The sequence below is a fragment of the Xenopus laevis genome, chromosome 2S (genome assembly GCF_017654675.1).
Source record: "Xenopus laevis strain J_2021 chromosome 2S, Xenopus_laevis_v10.1, whole genome shotgun sequence".
NCBI lineage: Eukaryota > Metazoa > Chordata > Amphibia > Anura > Pipidae > Xenopus > Xenopus laevis.
In genome coordinates this window covers 57,768,264-57,785,065 of record NC_054374.1, presented here as the reverse complement: position 1 = coordinate 57,785,065, position 16,802 = coordinate 57,768,264, and the positions used below count along the sequence as shown (strand labels likewise).

General features: G+C 42.5%; 1 protein-coding gene across 4 annotated transcripts in view; it reads left to right on the top strand.

Annotated features, from left to right (window-relative positions):
* LOC108709442 (metabotropic glutamate receptor 4) overlaps positions 1-16,802 on the top strand; it is a 257,543-nt gene that overhangs the window by 139,618 nt on the left and 101,123 nt on the right. The window lies entirely within an intron of this gene.

The window sequence follows — 16,802 nt, the reverse complement described above, 5'->3', positions numbered from 1 at the left end:
TTTCATGTATTTCCACCTCTGCAAAACTATTTCTAGCGCTAAATACCAAATATATGCACATAAAAATCCATCTGATTTGGAAAGCCTTATGTCTTTTGAATGTGCCAATACCAGATATGTATAGTTTTAGGGAGATTTAGGACTTCTGTACAGCAAAAACTCCCTGCAGTATATTACCGAATTTTGAAAGCAATAAGGCAGAAAAGGGCATACTTTAGATTCCAAGGCAAAAAAATCCTGAAACAGTAGGTTTACCCCAGAAAACATATATTTTTAAAAAGTACACATTCTGCTGATTCCAAAATAGGTAACTATGTCTCTCTACTCCTAACTTCTAAGCATCAAAGCTTGTCTGAACATAGCGGTTTTTGTAAAAAAAAAAATCAAAATTCTGAAAAATCACTTCAACGGTTTTATTTTTCTGCTCTGCATATCACACACTGTATTAGGTACCAAGAAAAAGCACCCTGAAAATGATTGCCAGGGATCCACTGAACAGTTTGATGTTCAATTTGCATAGGTTTACCAAAGTATCTGGCATTTAGAGACACCAATATGAAGTTAGCACATCCAAATTGTTCAGGACTTTACCTCAGCTACTAAAACCACATTCACTGCAGTTTTTGTGGGGTAAAAACACAGAAAAATAGGTTTACCCCCAAAACCATATATTTTTTTGGAATGTACACATTCTACTGAATCTAAAAAGGGTACCCATGCCTTGCTGCTACACACTACAAAGATGCAAGGCTTTCTCAAAATTGTCAGTTTTGGTGAAATATCTAAAAATTGCCTCAAAGGTTTTTTTGTTTTCGCTTGGTGTGTGAATGTGTTGTCCACTTGGTGTGTGAAATTTGGGAAGTTTTGAGTCGATTTTCTTTACTAAAAATAGATTTTTCTTTTGACCCAGAAGGTGAGTGATTGCTAACCCAGTTCCCTTCACTTGCTCTGGGCTACAAACTTACTGTTAGATCCCCTACCCCGCACCTGGGTGTCGGTTTCACTTGCATTTTTCTGCAAAAATTCTTACTTTTTGCGAGTGGGTATTTTGATTTTATACTTTTGCAGTTTTGTGAGGAGAGAAAACTAAAGAGAGAAGGATTTAAAAGTATAAAATCTTTTCCAGCAGCAGTGCAGCTCCCAGGCACCTACTTACATTAACCCTCTCCCTGCCAGAGCTTCTCAACTTAAAATTACATTTTTTGTTGATCAACAGTATTAAGTTTTCTTTTTGTGGGTTGTTTTGTAAAATAATGGGAGGGAATAAAAAGGAAAGTTATAAAAAAAAAAAAAAAACCTCACGGTTTTAAAGCAAAAGCACCTGAAAAACCCAGCTGTAGCTTGGCAAGGAGCCCATGTCAAAAAGTCCCACTGTTGGGGTAGAGAAACTTACAAGGAAGTATGGGGTCAGATGCCTAATGTCAAGTGATCATGGAATAGAGACTTATATAAAGGCTGCAGCTGAAATGGTGGGCCCCGCTGCAGTAGTGGCAAGATGTATGGGAAAGCCATAATCTTTGCACGTACACTAACTGCAGAGGGGTATCACAGTTGATGTGAGGCAGTTATGTCCGTGTAGAACCCCTAGAAGGATTGGGCACAAGGGTGGCCATCTAATGTGCCCACCTTCCTGCAAAACCACTTATTGTACCCCACCTGCAAGCCCTTGGGAGTTAAAATCAAATATGTCTAAAATTCATCTGGGATGTAAGGAGAGCAGACTGAGGCATGTCCTTTCCTTTAAAAGGCAGGTGCAGCTACTTTTACTTCGGGGGCAAGACACTATTAAGGGGTCTTTCGGGGTTCCGTTTGAAGGCATGCTGTAAATTTTTTTATAGCACAGAGGAAGTGAGGTGATTGCTTTTCTAGAACCTAGGGCACACTCATCAGAGTTGCCCTAAAGGGCATATTAAGACCACAGCCCCTGTTCCTGCCCCAGTGTCTCAAATAAAACATCTTATCCTGCTGGGACTATTTCAGCAGGGTCCTCAAAGGGGATATCTCCTTCACTAAAGAACCTTAAGGTGGTTGTTACACAACACACCTCTACAACATCCAAACCTCCTCCTCCTTCTTCACTGAAGATCTTTGGAAGATCTTCCCCTGGAGTGTAAAGGGAACCTAATGAGACATCAGTTTTTAGTTCCTCAGGGTATTTCACTCCAAGAGGGGGAGAATATTGTGCTAACCCTCATACAGGACCCTGCAGATGAGACTGCTAGGGAGGATGGTGAGGGAGGAGATGTGAATATGGAGGAGGGTAGTCAGACAAACTCTACTGTTCATGCTAAGATCTCTCCTCCCTTGTCTTCCACTGAACCCATTGTTATTGCCATCCAGGAGGCAATGGAGAGGACAGAGGCTAACCATCGAGCCTCCAAAGCTCGCCCTGTTGCTGGGGAGCTAATTATTTCTGTTGCTCCTGTGTCAAACACTTCCAAATGTGTTTCAAGTGAAGTTGAGGGAACACCTGAGCCATTGCAGGGTCTCCTGCAACATCTTGTGGAGAGATTCTCAAAGCTCTAGTGGAGAGGGAAAATTATTAATCCATAGCCAGGAAAAGCTCATGGATATGGGGAACATTGAAGAGGAGGTTGACATAGGAGTGGCAAATCCTTCTAACCCAATCATCCCTACTGAAGAAAGTTTCTTGAGACCACCCTTGGTGTTAAATTAGAAAAGTAACTGCATATGGCTCTGGAGAAGTGGCATGATTTGCCTTTAGTTGTCAATTCTGTGAGACAATACATTAAGGTCATAAAAGAGGCCAAAAACTATGGAACAGTGGAATATCTCTGTATAATGAATGAATGTTAAAAAATGTTTGTCTCATCAGACCTTGATCAGGGCTAAAGCACTTCCTAACACTCAGTAATGACCTTGGGTATAAGCACACTTAATACAAATGGCTGTCAGAACCCTTACCGAATGTTTCAGGTACTCCCCTTTCTTTGTCAAGGAGGGTACTCTGTGGATTTTCCTCCAAGAGACCCATACCACTCCAGAGCTTGAAGCAAGCTGGCATCTGGAGTGGAAGGGCAGGGTCATTTTTAATCACCTCACTTGGACATCATTTGGGGTGGTGACCCTTTTCTCAGAATCCTTCCAGCCAGAGGTGCTGAGTGCCAATTCTTGTCATCCCTGGCTGTCTATTACATCTTCGGGTCCAGGAGACAAGTAGAACATATAATCTAATAAATGTGTATGCCCCTACTACCAGACCAGAGAGCCTAAATGTCAGCCTAAATGGAAACAATTGGCTCTGATGAAGCTTTGATTATAGGGGGTGATTTTAATTACACCCTTGATGCTCAAAACTGCAATGTACCCAAGAAAAGGGGACTCGTCAGAGTCGGTTTTGTGAGAACTGATTGCTCATTTCTCCTTGATTGATGTCTGGAGAGAACAGAACCCAGAGACGGATGCCTTCACCTATGTCAGGGTGTTTCTTAATTCCAGATTGATAGGATATACAGTATATATATCGAGCCATCTCATGTCACGAGCCCAGTCGAGTACCATTAGATTGGCACCATTCTCAGACCACAATTGTGTATCCCTGAGAATGAAAGTCACACAATCTGTGCCAAAAGCTGCTTACTGGCACTTTAACAACAGTTTATTAGAAGATGAGTGTTTCACAATGTCAGTTTGGGATACATGGAGAGGCTGGAGGGCTTTTCAGGATGAACTTGCCACATTGAATTAGTGGTGGGATGTAGGCAAGGTTCACCTAAAGCTCTTGTGTCAAGAGTATACCAAAAGTGTGAGCAGGCAGCACGATGCAGAGATTGAGGCACTGAATTGGCACTTTCGTGTCGTCTAGCACTGTTATCACTACTTCCTAAGAAGGGGGATCTCCACCTTATTAAGACCAGTCTCACTGCTCAGCACAGACTATAAGATCGTTGGCAAAGCTATCTCACTCAGGCTCAAATCTGTGCTGGCAGAAGTGATCATCCTAACCAGTCCTATACAGTCCTCGGTTGGCCAATTTTTGATAATGTTTTTCTGATCCGAGACTTACTACATTTTGCGAGAAGAACTTGTATATCTCTTGCTTTTCTTTCTCTGGATCAAGAGAAGGCATTTCACAGGGTGGATCACCAATATCTTATAGTCACTCTGCAGGCCTATAGCCTTGGCCCACAGTTTGTTGACTACCTGAAAACAATGTATGTCTCTGCATGTGTTTAGTTAAAATCAGCTGGTCTCTGCACCTATGGCCTTTGGACAAAGAGTTCGGCAAGGATGCCGCTTGTTGGGACAACTGTACATGCTGGCCATTGATCCCTTCCTGTGTCTCTTAAGGAAAAGGCTTACTGGACTGGTGCTCAAAGAACCTAACATGAGGGTGGTTCTCTCAGCCTATGCTGATGATGCCCAGGACCTAGTTGATCTTGACACAAGAGTGTCAAGAGGTGTCCATTGCTGCCTCATCTGCCTGGATCAACTGGTCCAAGAGCTCAGGCCTTCTGGAGGGTTCTCTATAGGTAGATTTCCTGCCTCCTGCTTTTCGTGATATCTCATGGGATAGTAACATCATTTAATATTTAGGGGTCTACCTATCTGCTGAGGAGCATCCTGTCTCACAGAATTTCATTGAACTTGAGGAGCGTGTTCTAACCCGCCTGGGAAAGTGGAAGTGTTTTGCTAAAGTACTTTCTATGAGGGCTTTAGTGATCAATCACCTGGTGGCCTCTCAACTCTGGTATCGGCTGATATGTATTAGCCCAACCCAAGAATTCATTGCTAAGATCCAAAGAAGGTTACTGGACTTTCTCTGGATAGGAAAGCACTGGGTCTCTGCATGTGTTTCAAGCCCTATTCATATTCCAGCCTCTTATTCAAATCAATGCATGGTTGCTAGGGGAATTTGGGCCCTAGTTACCAGATTGGTTAAGATGCAAATTAAAGAGATGCTGAAACAAAAAGCTAAATAACTCAAAATCCACAATTAATAAAAAATGAAAACCAATTACAAATTGTCTCAGAATATCCCTATCTACGTCATACGAAAAGGTGAACAGCCCCTTTAAAAGCAGCCTAACCAATTCTTTCCTTTTATAGGCAGTTTATGAGAAATTGCTAGCAAGTGTGGGTCTCTCTTTGCCATGAACTTGTGCCTACACTGCACAGGTTATATATATAAATCTCATGTGGCTCTTCACATCTTGTTGGCCTTACATAAAATAACCTTACCAAAATATATATTATTTATATACATATATATATATATATATATAGTTAATCCACAGAGGGGAAACTCACCTAGCACGGCGCCTATCCTGCAATCAATGCGGAGCAGGGGAACAGAATAGCTGAGCAATGACTTGGCAATGGCTGTCAGAGCAGTGGCAGCCTGCTGCCTATTACACAGTCCATGCCCCCCCAACCCCCTAGGGTGATTAAGGTTGTCAGCACAACTTTAACTTGCCCAGCCCAGGCACAAGCAGGCAGCCAAAGTGAATTCAGCCAGCCAGGAGGATCCACCGCACCAGTCCAGCAGTAACTCAGGCTCTCCCTCTCTGACGCGTCACGCGCGCAACTCTCTTCTTACTCCCACGAGAAGGACGCATTGGACGCCAGCCAGGTCAGTGACGTCATCATCAGGCGCATTGCATTCGCACACTGAAACATGCGCAGTAGTGCAGCGCACGGCAGAACCACCCTGCACAGAGCACAGCACAGTCAGGCTGCAGGCAGCAGCGTTGACAGGCAGTTCGGTAGCCAGCCCAGGTGATAGTGGCAGCGCTGCGGGGCCCATTGCAAAAACGGAGCTCTGGCAAAAAATAGATGGGAATCTGGTCGTAGGGGCCCACAAGGACTGGGGCCCACCGGGATTTTTCACGGTGTCCCGGTGGGCCAGTCCGACACTGCTACCCAATCTCTTATGGACTGAACATCAAAACCGCAAAGCACAGTGTAAGTGCATTTCTTTTAAGATTTTTAAATAATAAAAGTTTTTTTGTGCTATGGGTGATGCACCTCTGTTTTAATCTATTGATAAATTGCTGCTAAGGATCCATGTTGGAAGCAAGTTAATTTATTGATACGAATCTGAAAATGTATAATCTTGTGAGTAGGAAATTCGGCTGATGGAATTGGTGCTGTCTGCTTTGGGCAAATAGGATATTGCATGATTGAAATCCTCACACTACAGCCCCTCTCTTAATGGTTTAAAGGGTAACTTAACCCAAACTTTTTAAGGCACACATTTGATCTGTCACACATGGTGACTTGATTATTTTAAAACATACTACACTATATGCACTTTATATTTTGTTGTTTACTCCCCTGCTAGCCATGTGGTGCTGGCCCTTTCATTGGACTTTCTGTAGAGGTTACCAGTCTGCTGACAAGTCCCAGTAGTGCTGGGTTAGTGAGCACCATAACTTTAAAATTGAATGTAAAGATTTGGGTCCAGTAACTGCTGCGTTTAGGGCAAGTCCACATGCACCACGCAACCATGTGCCCATTGCATTGAGTGCATCTACATATGATACTTTGTTGGGTTTATTCAGTCTCTCAGGGGTCATATAGGAGCGATAAAGGAACTTAATCTGGTTTGTTTTTAAATGATATGGTAGATGGCAAAAGGTGACACAATACCTTCTTCTATCAATCTTGGTTTAGCGCCTCAGTGTTAGCTGGATAACAGCTCATAAAAAGCTTAGTATTGGGGAATGGAAAAGGGTGGCTGCTCTGGGGTTTGTGCATCCCAACAGATTTGCAAGATTATGTGTAGGGATGTAGCGAACGGCAGAAAAAATGTCCGCGAACATATTCGCGCACTTGCGTCAAAAATGCGAACGGTTCGCGAACGTCGCGAACCCCATAGACTTCAATGGGAAGGCGAATTTTAAAAGCTAGAAAAGACATTTCTGGCCAGAAAAATTATTTTAAAGTTGTTTAAAGGGTGCAACGACCTGGACAGTGGCATGCCAGAGGGGGATCAAGGGCAAAAATGTATCTGAAAAATATATTGTTGACACAGCGCTGCGTTTTGTGCTGTAAAGGGCAGAAATCACACTACGTCACTCAGGTGATTTTTCTGGACACGGAATGTGAAAAAGCTCACACAGCTAGGTGGCACTTGGTTAAAGACTGGGCAAACAATGCCTGCAAGGGCAACGTATACAGTAGTGGATACGGAATATATTATTGCTGCTGTAAAAACATCACTCAGGTGATGTTTACGGACACGGAATTATTATTGTTATTTAGACAGAATATGAAAAAGCTCACACAGCTAGGTGGCACTTGCATACCTCCCAACTGTCCCTCTTTTGACCACTCAACCCCCTGTCCCTCTTTTGTACTGGAAAGTCCCTCTTTTCTCTGCACTGAACAGCCAGAAAAAAAACTGTTTCTAACTTAATTAGCTTTTGGCAGAGAGCTCAGAACAGCTAACAGGTGCAAATAAGATACTTTGTAACAATTTTGACTCTGGTTGGTGCTGGTGGTGGTGAACTACTAGGAGGAGCAGCACACCAGTCCCTCTTTTCTCTGAACTGAACAGCCAGAAAAAAAACAGTTTCTAACTTAATTAGCTTTTGGCAGAGAGCTCAGAACAGCTAACAAGTGCAAATAAGATACTTTGTAACAATTTTGACTCTGGTTGGTGCTGGTAGTGGTGAACTACTAGGAGGAGCAGCACACCAGTCCCTCTTTTCTCTGAACTGAACAGCCAGAAAAAAAAACAGTTTCTAACTTAATTAGCTTTTGGCAGAGAGCTCAGAACAGCTAACAGGTGCAAATAAGATACTTTGTAACAATTTTGACTCTGGTTGGTGCTGGTAGTGGTGAACTACTAGGAGGAGCAGCACACCAGTCCCTCTTTTCTCTGAACTGAACAGCCAGAAAAAAAACAGTTTCTAACTTAATTAGCTTTTGGCAGAGAGCTCAGAACAGCTTACAGGTGCAAATAAGATACTTTGTAACAATTTTGACTCTGGTTGGTGCTGGTAGTGGTGAACTACTAGGAGGAGCAGCACACCAGTCCCACTCCCCAACACAGCTAGACTAATAGCACTGGGCTCTTACAGTAGCAAAGTAAAAAAAACAAAAAAGAAAATAAAAGCAGTCCTTACAAGGACTATTGGGTTACAGGCAGCAGTCAGCAGATGAGAGATCAGAAGCAGTGCCCACAGCAGCTACATACAGAGCACTGCAGTAGAAGGTAGATTACTAGCCAGCAAAGCTACCTAACCTAAAATGTCCCTCAAATCCCTGCAGAGTTCTGTCCCTACAATACAGAGCAGTATCAAGTAGATTACTAGCCAGCAAAGTTACTATCAACTGTCCCTCAAATAACTCAACAGCTCTCTCCCTACACTAGCTCTTCCAAGCACACACAGGCAGAATGAAAAAACGCTGCAGGGCTTCAGTTTATATATGGAAGGGGAGTGGTCCAGGGGGTGTGGGGGTGGTCCAGGAGGGAGAGCTTCCTGATTGGCTGCCATATATCTGCTGGTCTGGGGTGAGAGGTCAAAAATAAGCGCCAGCTAAGGCGAACCCAAATTGGCGAACGTCGCGCGACGTTCGCGAACATTCGGCGGACGCGAACAGTCGATGTTCGCGCGAATTAGTTCGCGGGCGAACAGTCCGCGACATCCCTAATTATGTGAAGAAGATAGGATTATGAACTCTGCAATGGCGGTTCTAGGTGGGGCTAATCATTCTTACAGCTGATAGACCAGCCTCTCTAGTAGTAGTGAGCAGAAAGAAGGAAAAGTGTATAGGGTAATCTATCACTTGGATCACTACAACCAAACAATTTGCTGTCTCCGTGGTGCCAGGGTTTGGCATGTGGTTAATTGTTGTAGACAAATTATTGTGTGCGGCTGGGCATAACCCAACTGTCTTAGTACATATTGGTATTAATAATAAAATGAATGGGAGATGGAGGACCTTAACCGAATTGTTCAGTATAAAAATAAAAACTGGGTAAATAGATAGGCTCTGCAAAATAAATAATGTTTAGAATATCGTTAGTAAATGTAGTAAAATAGTAAATGTTAGTAAAATAGCCATAAATGTAATGTATACAGGCTGAAGTGACTGGATGTCTAACATAACAGCCAGAACACTACTTCCTGCTTTTCAGCTCTCTTGGCTTCCACTGAGTGGTTACCCTGGTTACCAAGCAGTAACCAATCACTGACTTGAGGGGGGCCACATGGGTCATACCTGTTGCTTTTGGATCTGAGTGGAATGCTAAAGGTTTAATTGTAAATTCACTGAATAGTTATGTCCCGTGTGGCCCCCCCCTTTTGAGTCGCTGACTATCTTAGAGTTAGAGAGCTAAAAAGCAGGCAGTAGTGTTCTGGCTACTATATTAGACATTCAGTCACTCCAGGCTTTATACATTACATTATATTAGAAACATTTTTTATTTGGCACAGCCTATCTATTTACCCAATTTTATACTGAACTGTTCCTTTAAAGAGTAATTTCAGGGATCTAGGCTCTAAAATTAAGGAAAGGTCTTCCAATTTTTACCTATGCCATGTGCCACTTGGCACTTAGGAAGACAGTCTAGCTGTAGGAAAGAAGGGCTTGGAGGAGAGAGAATGGTTGAGCAACTAGAGGAGTATTTAAACAAGGCAAGGGGTGAGTGTGGGCGAGCTACAGTATTATGGGGAAGCTAGCGTTGATAGGACAGTGGGATTAAAAAGGGCTCATGGGGAGGAGTGAGGAGGGAACATAGCTTATCATCTAAGGAGATCCCACTTTTGCAAAGAAAACTGTCTAAAGATAACCTTAGATCTAAGCCTCCATTGTGTAACCAGAGGGAAAAGTAGTAACCTATGCTGTTTGTAAGCAAATACAATGTGTTATGTAGGTAAAATGGGAGAAAGGAAGTTGCATGTACTGAAAACTATGTTATAATTGGTATCACTGAGACCTGGTGGGATGAAACATGTTACTGGGCAATGAATTTATTTGGTTCCACCCTTTTTTTAGGGGGGCAGTGGGGTTAAAATGGAAGGGAAGTTTGTCTTAATGTAAAAGGAGAATTAAAGCCTTGCACTAAAGGAATTACCTAGCACTGGGTTTACAGTTACAAAGAATATTATCATAGGTGTATGCTTCACAGGAAGTGAGCAAGAACCTATACTTTTCAATGGCAGTGGATGTGATCAACTTACACGCTAAAACATTTGATATAGTACAATATATCAGAATATGTAGTAAAAGAAATAAAAGCGCAAAGAGACAGGATCTTTTATAAGTGCAGTATTTAATTGTGGTTCAACATATCCCTGCATAAAAAGTTACACTCACAAGATAAAAAATTTCAATATCGCATATAAATTTCTTATCTGTCTGTATGTGTCCTTCTCAGTCCCACTCTGTGTGTGTCCAGTGCTCGGAATCAGTCCTGTGCCGGCAAATAATCTTTCTATGGTCAGGATCTCGAGCTCTCTTGTTTAACACTCATTTCCGGAGGGACTTCAGACAGATACAGGGACTCCTCGCTCTTTCACGGACTTCGATCCGCTTTCTCAAGGAATAGGCTGGTTACTGCCTACAAGTGTCGACTCACTTGTGTGCCTAGGGGTATTATGATAATCTTCAGGCTGACAGTATTTTATATAAAAAATTATATTGATTGCTTTGTTCAATAAACAAGAAATAGCATAGGTTGCAATACAATTGGACTAAATAAAAAGAGAGGCACAGCGAATCAGCACTGTCCACTGTCCCTCATTACTACTGTCTTCCTTTCCCTTCCAGGGACGATCCTGCCATGAGGCAAGGTGAGAACCTTGCCTCAGGTGGCAGCAAGAGGCCAGTTACCAGGGAGGCAAAAAAGTGCCTCTTTTAACTGTAAGGGCCGAATTTCTTGCTTGTGCAAAGATTGCTATTGTGCTCATTGCACTAGCACTGCTGCCCCCCTTTGACCTGCTCTGATGCTGATGTTTTAAGCGCAGAGCAAGAGAGAGGGATATTATCTGGACTCCTACCTCTAATTCTGCCACTAATTCCAGACATCTAGACTCTCCTATCCACCCTCGGCCTGGGAAAATCACTCCTCCAGGAGAGGTGGCTTTGATGTTTTACAGCCCCAACTGTTTACGCATTAAACAAATAGCATACAATTTGTACAGCTGTGTAACTCCTAACATGTATCAAGGATCCTTTCTATTGTCCTTCAGTGCGTCATTTAATCAGCAACATTTCCTATATCATTAATATATAATATAATGAATGTGTAATATAAAGGTATATAAAGCTCTGAACTGGCATGGAGCAGGCTGACACTCAGAGCACCTTGGGAGGCAGTGGCTCTAATATGGGTGGAGTGTATTAATTACTCTGGATTTGTCTGCACTATGCTACATGGGACTGCCACTCCCTAGTTTCCTGGGTGAATAAGTTTTACAACATATCTAAGCCATATGGGGTTAATGGTTTTTCTGGGTGTGTCTACATGTGGGTTTTTAAGGGAGTTGAAGGTTGGCTGCCGTCAGCTTCTGATGAAGTGGCAGGACGCCACGAAACGCGTTAAGCGGGCAGCCAGGGTTTATTGCTGCTGTAATCTGCTTTTATATGTACAGTAAATAAAATTTAATTTTTTAATACTTTTACTGGACTTCACGGTACTCCGCTGTTTTTTCTTCTTCTCCTTGGAATTTATTTGACCACATGGGATGGCGGCTCGGTGTGCAGCACGTTGAGTCCAGCGTCTGGTAAGTGCTCCCACTAAACACAATTTTTTCTGGACATTTTAGTTATGGGGGGATTCACATATTAGAAAGGTGGCTAGGGTAATCTGTCGTTAGGACCCTTCGTGTCGAACAGTCTGCTGCTTGCCTGGTGCTAGGGTTCAGCATGGGGTGGAATGAGTGGACAGATTATTGGGAGGGGCTGGGGAAGACCTAGCGGTGTTGGTACACATAGGTACCAATAACAAAGTTAGTGGAGGTGGTGAATGATATTAAAAAACTAGGAGTAAAGTTTAGGGCAAGGGCTTCCAAAGTAATTTTATCAGAGATATTACCAGTGTGATAAACAATGCTAAGAAGGCAGCAGGAGTTTAGGGAGATTAATGCATGGTTGAGAGATTAGTGTAGGAAGAAGGGTTTTTGGAGAACTGGGCTGATTTCTCAATCAGCTACAGGCTCTTTGCTAGGGATGGGCTGCACCTCAATGATGATGTTGCAGCTGTTTTGGGAGAGAAGATGGCTAAAGGGTTGGAGGAGATTTGAAACTAGGCGTGGGGGGGAGGGTTCAGTAAAAGATTCAGCGGAAGACTGGTTAGATAACAGTGGGCAAAGGAAGGGAAAATGGAGGTGAAGATTTAGTTGGGGGTACTGTTAAAGGACATGTAAACACCCTCCACAAAATATTAATCAGCGAACAGCCTCTTTTAAATCTTTAGATAACTGCCACTCTGGTTGTTAAAAGATTTAACAGTAAGGCTGCAGCATCCCATTAAGCACTTAAGAATTCCTTCTACTACTCTAACCCACTCTGCCCCTCCCTCAGGAATTTGCTTTGACTGTTGACTTATGAGCATGCTCAGTTCTTCTCACCTTACATCACTAAAGACACCATCCAGTCTAACAGCCAATGAAGAGATGGGATTGCTAATTCCCATATAAACTCTGCTCTAGCTGTTTTATCATGGGGTTTTTTTCTCCTAACCACCTCTCCTGAGCTCAGAGTAACCATTACAGTGCTCAACCCCAGCTGAACTTTTTTATCAAAGGATGTTGTGCTATGTAACCTGCATTCTGCATTGCATGAACTTTAAAGCATACGTGTCCTGTTTGCAGATGTCAGTGTTACTAATGATGTGTCAGAGGGAAAATGACCGCTGCGTGAAAGCTGCAATTTGTTTTAGGAAAATGTGATGGCGCTGGCAAATGGAGGGGGTATATGCAGTGATGTGGCTTGGAAGAGATGCCCAACTTATATACATGGTAATAAAATGTAGGCTTTACATGTCCTTTAAGGATAGGGAGGACCACATGTCATATGTTCAATATGGTACCAGTATTAAATGTATGTTTGCAAATGCAAGGAGTCTGCCTGGTATAATGGGAGAGCTCAGAGCCGGGCCAACTCGGCCAGGCGCCCTAGGCAGCCTGGCAGGCCACAGCACAGGCTCTGTGCGCGCTCGACTGTGCTCCAGCGCCCAAGCACGAAATGTGTGCGCGCATGCGCAGAATCGCATTTACACGGAAGACAACAGGGGCAGTTGGGGAGAGACGGGACCGGACACGGGGTAGGCGACAGAGCAGGTACGTGCCTGGCGCCCCCTCAGCTTTGCGCCCTAGGCATGTGCCTACTCTGCCTACCCCTAGTTCCGGCCCTGGGAGAGCTGGAGCTGCTGGTGCTAGAGGTAAAATATGATGTGATTGGTGTGGCCGAAACATGGCTGAATGAGTCGCATGACTGGGCAGTTAATATCAGTGACTATACTTTGTTTCGGAGGGACAGAGGCAATAGAAAAGGAGGAGGGTATGTCTGCTTGTTAGGCAGTATTTAAAAGCTTATATAAAGGAGGAGATGATGTTCGAAAATGAGGGGACAGAAGTCTTATGAGTGGAGTTCTTCACCAATTGTAAGAGTCTAGCAAATTAATTGTAGGGGTATGTTATAGACCCCCTAATGTAAGTGATGCAAATAGAAAAGGCTGCTAGTTTGGGTAAAGTAATGATAATGGGGGATTTTAATTACCCAGATATTGACTGGAGCAACAGTACTGCCAGATCAGTTAATGGCAACAAGTATATAAACTTACATGACAAATTTATGGCACAGGTTATTGAAAAAATGCTATTCTGGATCCCATGATCTCAAATGACCCAGAACTTATAGCAAATGTGCAAGTCATTGAACCCCAGGGTAATAATGACCACAATGTTTTATCATTTAATGTCTGGTGCAAAAAAACAAATATACACTGGGGCAACAAAAACCATGAATTTCAGAAAAGCTAATTTTAGTGCTTTGAGGGCTGCCCTTCAGAACATTGATTTGGGCATTATATTTTCAGGTAAAAAGACAGAACAGAAAAGGTTGTCATTTAAAATGATATTAAATCATTACTATTCTCAATTTATTCCCTTAAGGAGCAAATGTAGAAGCACTAAGAATCACCCTATGTGACTTAATATAGAAGAGAAAGGCATTTAAAAACTACAAGGGAAAGAAGATCCAGAATCCAAAGGCAAAGTAAGGAAATGAATAGGGCATAGCGGCGGACGCTATGCACTTGGTTCTTTTCTTCATTGTATACAATAGAGGAGTGTGAGTTCTAGTTAGTGGCTGACTCAGGATATGATTCATAAAACTTTTAATAAAAAGTAATGTAAACAAGGCTCCAGGGCCTGATGGCATACACCTAGGCATTCTAATAGAGCTTTGTTCAATTTTAGACCAGCTCCTATTTTTGATTTTCTCAGAATCGCTTTTATCTGGTATGGTACCTATGGATTGGAGAAAAGCTGATGTCATTCCAATATTTAAAAAGGGATTACGATCTCAGCCTAGCAATTATAGGCCAGTAAGTTTGACATCTGTGGTGGGCAAATTATTTGAAAGCTTGTTAAGGGATCACATTCAAAATTTTTTTTGCCAAAGCGTTTGATACCGTGCCCCACAAATGACTGCTTTCTAACCTAAGGTCTTTTGGGCTTAATGAAGTTGTTTGCACATGGATAGGAAACTGGCTACAGGATCTGGTACAAAGGGTGGTTGTTTATGGTACATTCTCTGCTTGTAAGGTTCTTAGTGGGGTCCTTCAGGGCTCTGTATTTGGTCCACTTTTATTAAACTTGTTCGTTAATGACTTAGGAAGGGTATTGTAAGTAATGTATCCGTATTTGCACAAAACTATCCAGCCCAATTAATTCCATCCAGGATGTGGCATCCTTGCAACAGGATCTTGACCAACTGGCAATCTGGGCAGCAAAGTGGCAAATGAGATTCAATGTTGATAAATGGAAAGTCGTGCACCTGGGATGTAAAAATATCCAAGCTACTTATACCCTTAACGGGACTGCACTAGGCAAATCCATTATGGAAAATGACCTTGGAGTCCTTGTAGATAATAAACTTGGCTGTAGCAATCAATTCCAGTCAGCAGCATCAAGGGCAAATAAGGTCTTGAGCTGTATTAAAAGGGGCATAGATTCATGGGAGGAGGGGGTCATTCTTTCACTTTATAGAGCACTGGTAAGGCCCCATCTAGAATATACTGTACAGTTTTGGTCTCCAGTGCTTAAACAGGACATTATTGAATTAGAGAGGGTCCAGAGAAGGGCAACTAAGCTGGTTAAAAGGTATGAAAAACCTTAGCTATGAGGAAATTGGGGATGGTCGCGCTGGAGAATAGGTGCCAGTAGGTCTTTCCAGCTGATACAAGGTCATCCATTCCAATTAGAAGAAAAGGTTTTTTTTACAGTAAGAGCTGTGAAGATAGGGTTTTTTTACAGTAAGAGCTGTGAAGATGTGGAATTCTCTCCCTGAATCAGTTGTACAGGCTGATACATTAGATAGCTTTAAGACGGGGTTGGATGACTTTTTATCAAGTGAGGGAATACAGGGTTATGGAAGATAGTACAAGTTGATCCAAGGACTGGTCCATTTTGGAGTCAGGAAAGATTTTTTTCCCCCTATGAGGCAAATTGGAGAGGCTTCAGATGGGGTTTTTTGTCTTCCTCTGGATCAACTAGCAGTTAGGCAGGTTAAAATAGAGTTCAAAGGTTGAACTTGATGGACGTGTGTCTTTTTTCAACATAACTTACTATGTTTTTTTCCCACAAGAGGCCCATCTATTTAGACTAGAGGAACAGAACTTTAATTTAAAGCAGTGTAGGTGGTTCTTCATGGTGGGGGCAGTGAAGTTGTAGAAGGCCCTGCTGGGTTGCAATGGCACATTTTATTAATGCCTTTACAATCATAATGTAGATCTTAAGATCTACAGTTGATAAAGATATTGGTATATATATATATATATATATATATATATATATATATATATATATATATATATAAATAGTGGAAGTAGGTTAGGATCCTTTTGCAGTAGTAAGGTGGTTTTCAAAGTGCAAGCATAATGTAGATCTTAAGATCTACGGTAAATAATGGAAAGTGGGTTAGGGACCTTTTTTTAGTTGTAAGGTGATTTCCAAAGTGGTTTGATCTGAGGATTATAGAATTGAGCCCAGGCTGCATGTCAAAGCTTTAGATACCTGAAATAAGTTTTAGGGTGGTCGCCAAGTGACTAATCTTCTCTACTGTGATCAACCAATCTCCAAATGCCCTCCCACCCGATTATCACAATTATCATGCCTAATCTGTAATTAAATAAATAGCCTGCTAGGTCTTGTTCCGAGGAGCACCTTGGAACAAAAGTCCCTCTTAACTGCCTTCCATTTCCCCCCCCCCACCTCTCTCTCCCCGCAAAGTGTATTAGACGGAAAGGTGCCCCTATTTTGAAACTTGACCTTAAATACAGAGCAGAGGTGGAGTATCCTACCACCATCCTCTGCCCATTTGCATCCTCGTTGAGTCTCTTCACAGACACTAAGCTTGCATGAACATGTGCAGTTGGGGTTAGTAGAAGGCAGTTAAGGGGGGCTGTTGTTCCTAGGTGGGTTTAGTTCTTCTTTAAAGTATGGAGATCCAAATTACAGAACAATTCCTTATCTGGAAAACCCTAGGTCCTAAGCCTTAGATTCAAACACTGGGCCTGCAGTCCTTATAGCAGGAACATATCAAACATTAGAGGAAACACCGAAAGGGAATTAATTTGATCTATCCCAGTCCCTGCAACAGGG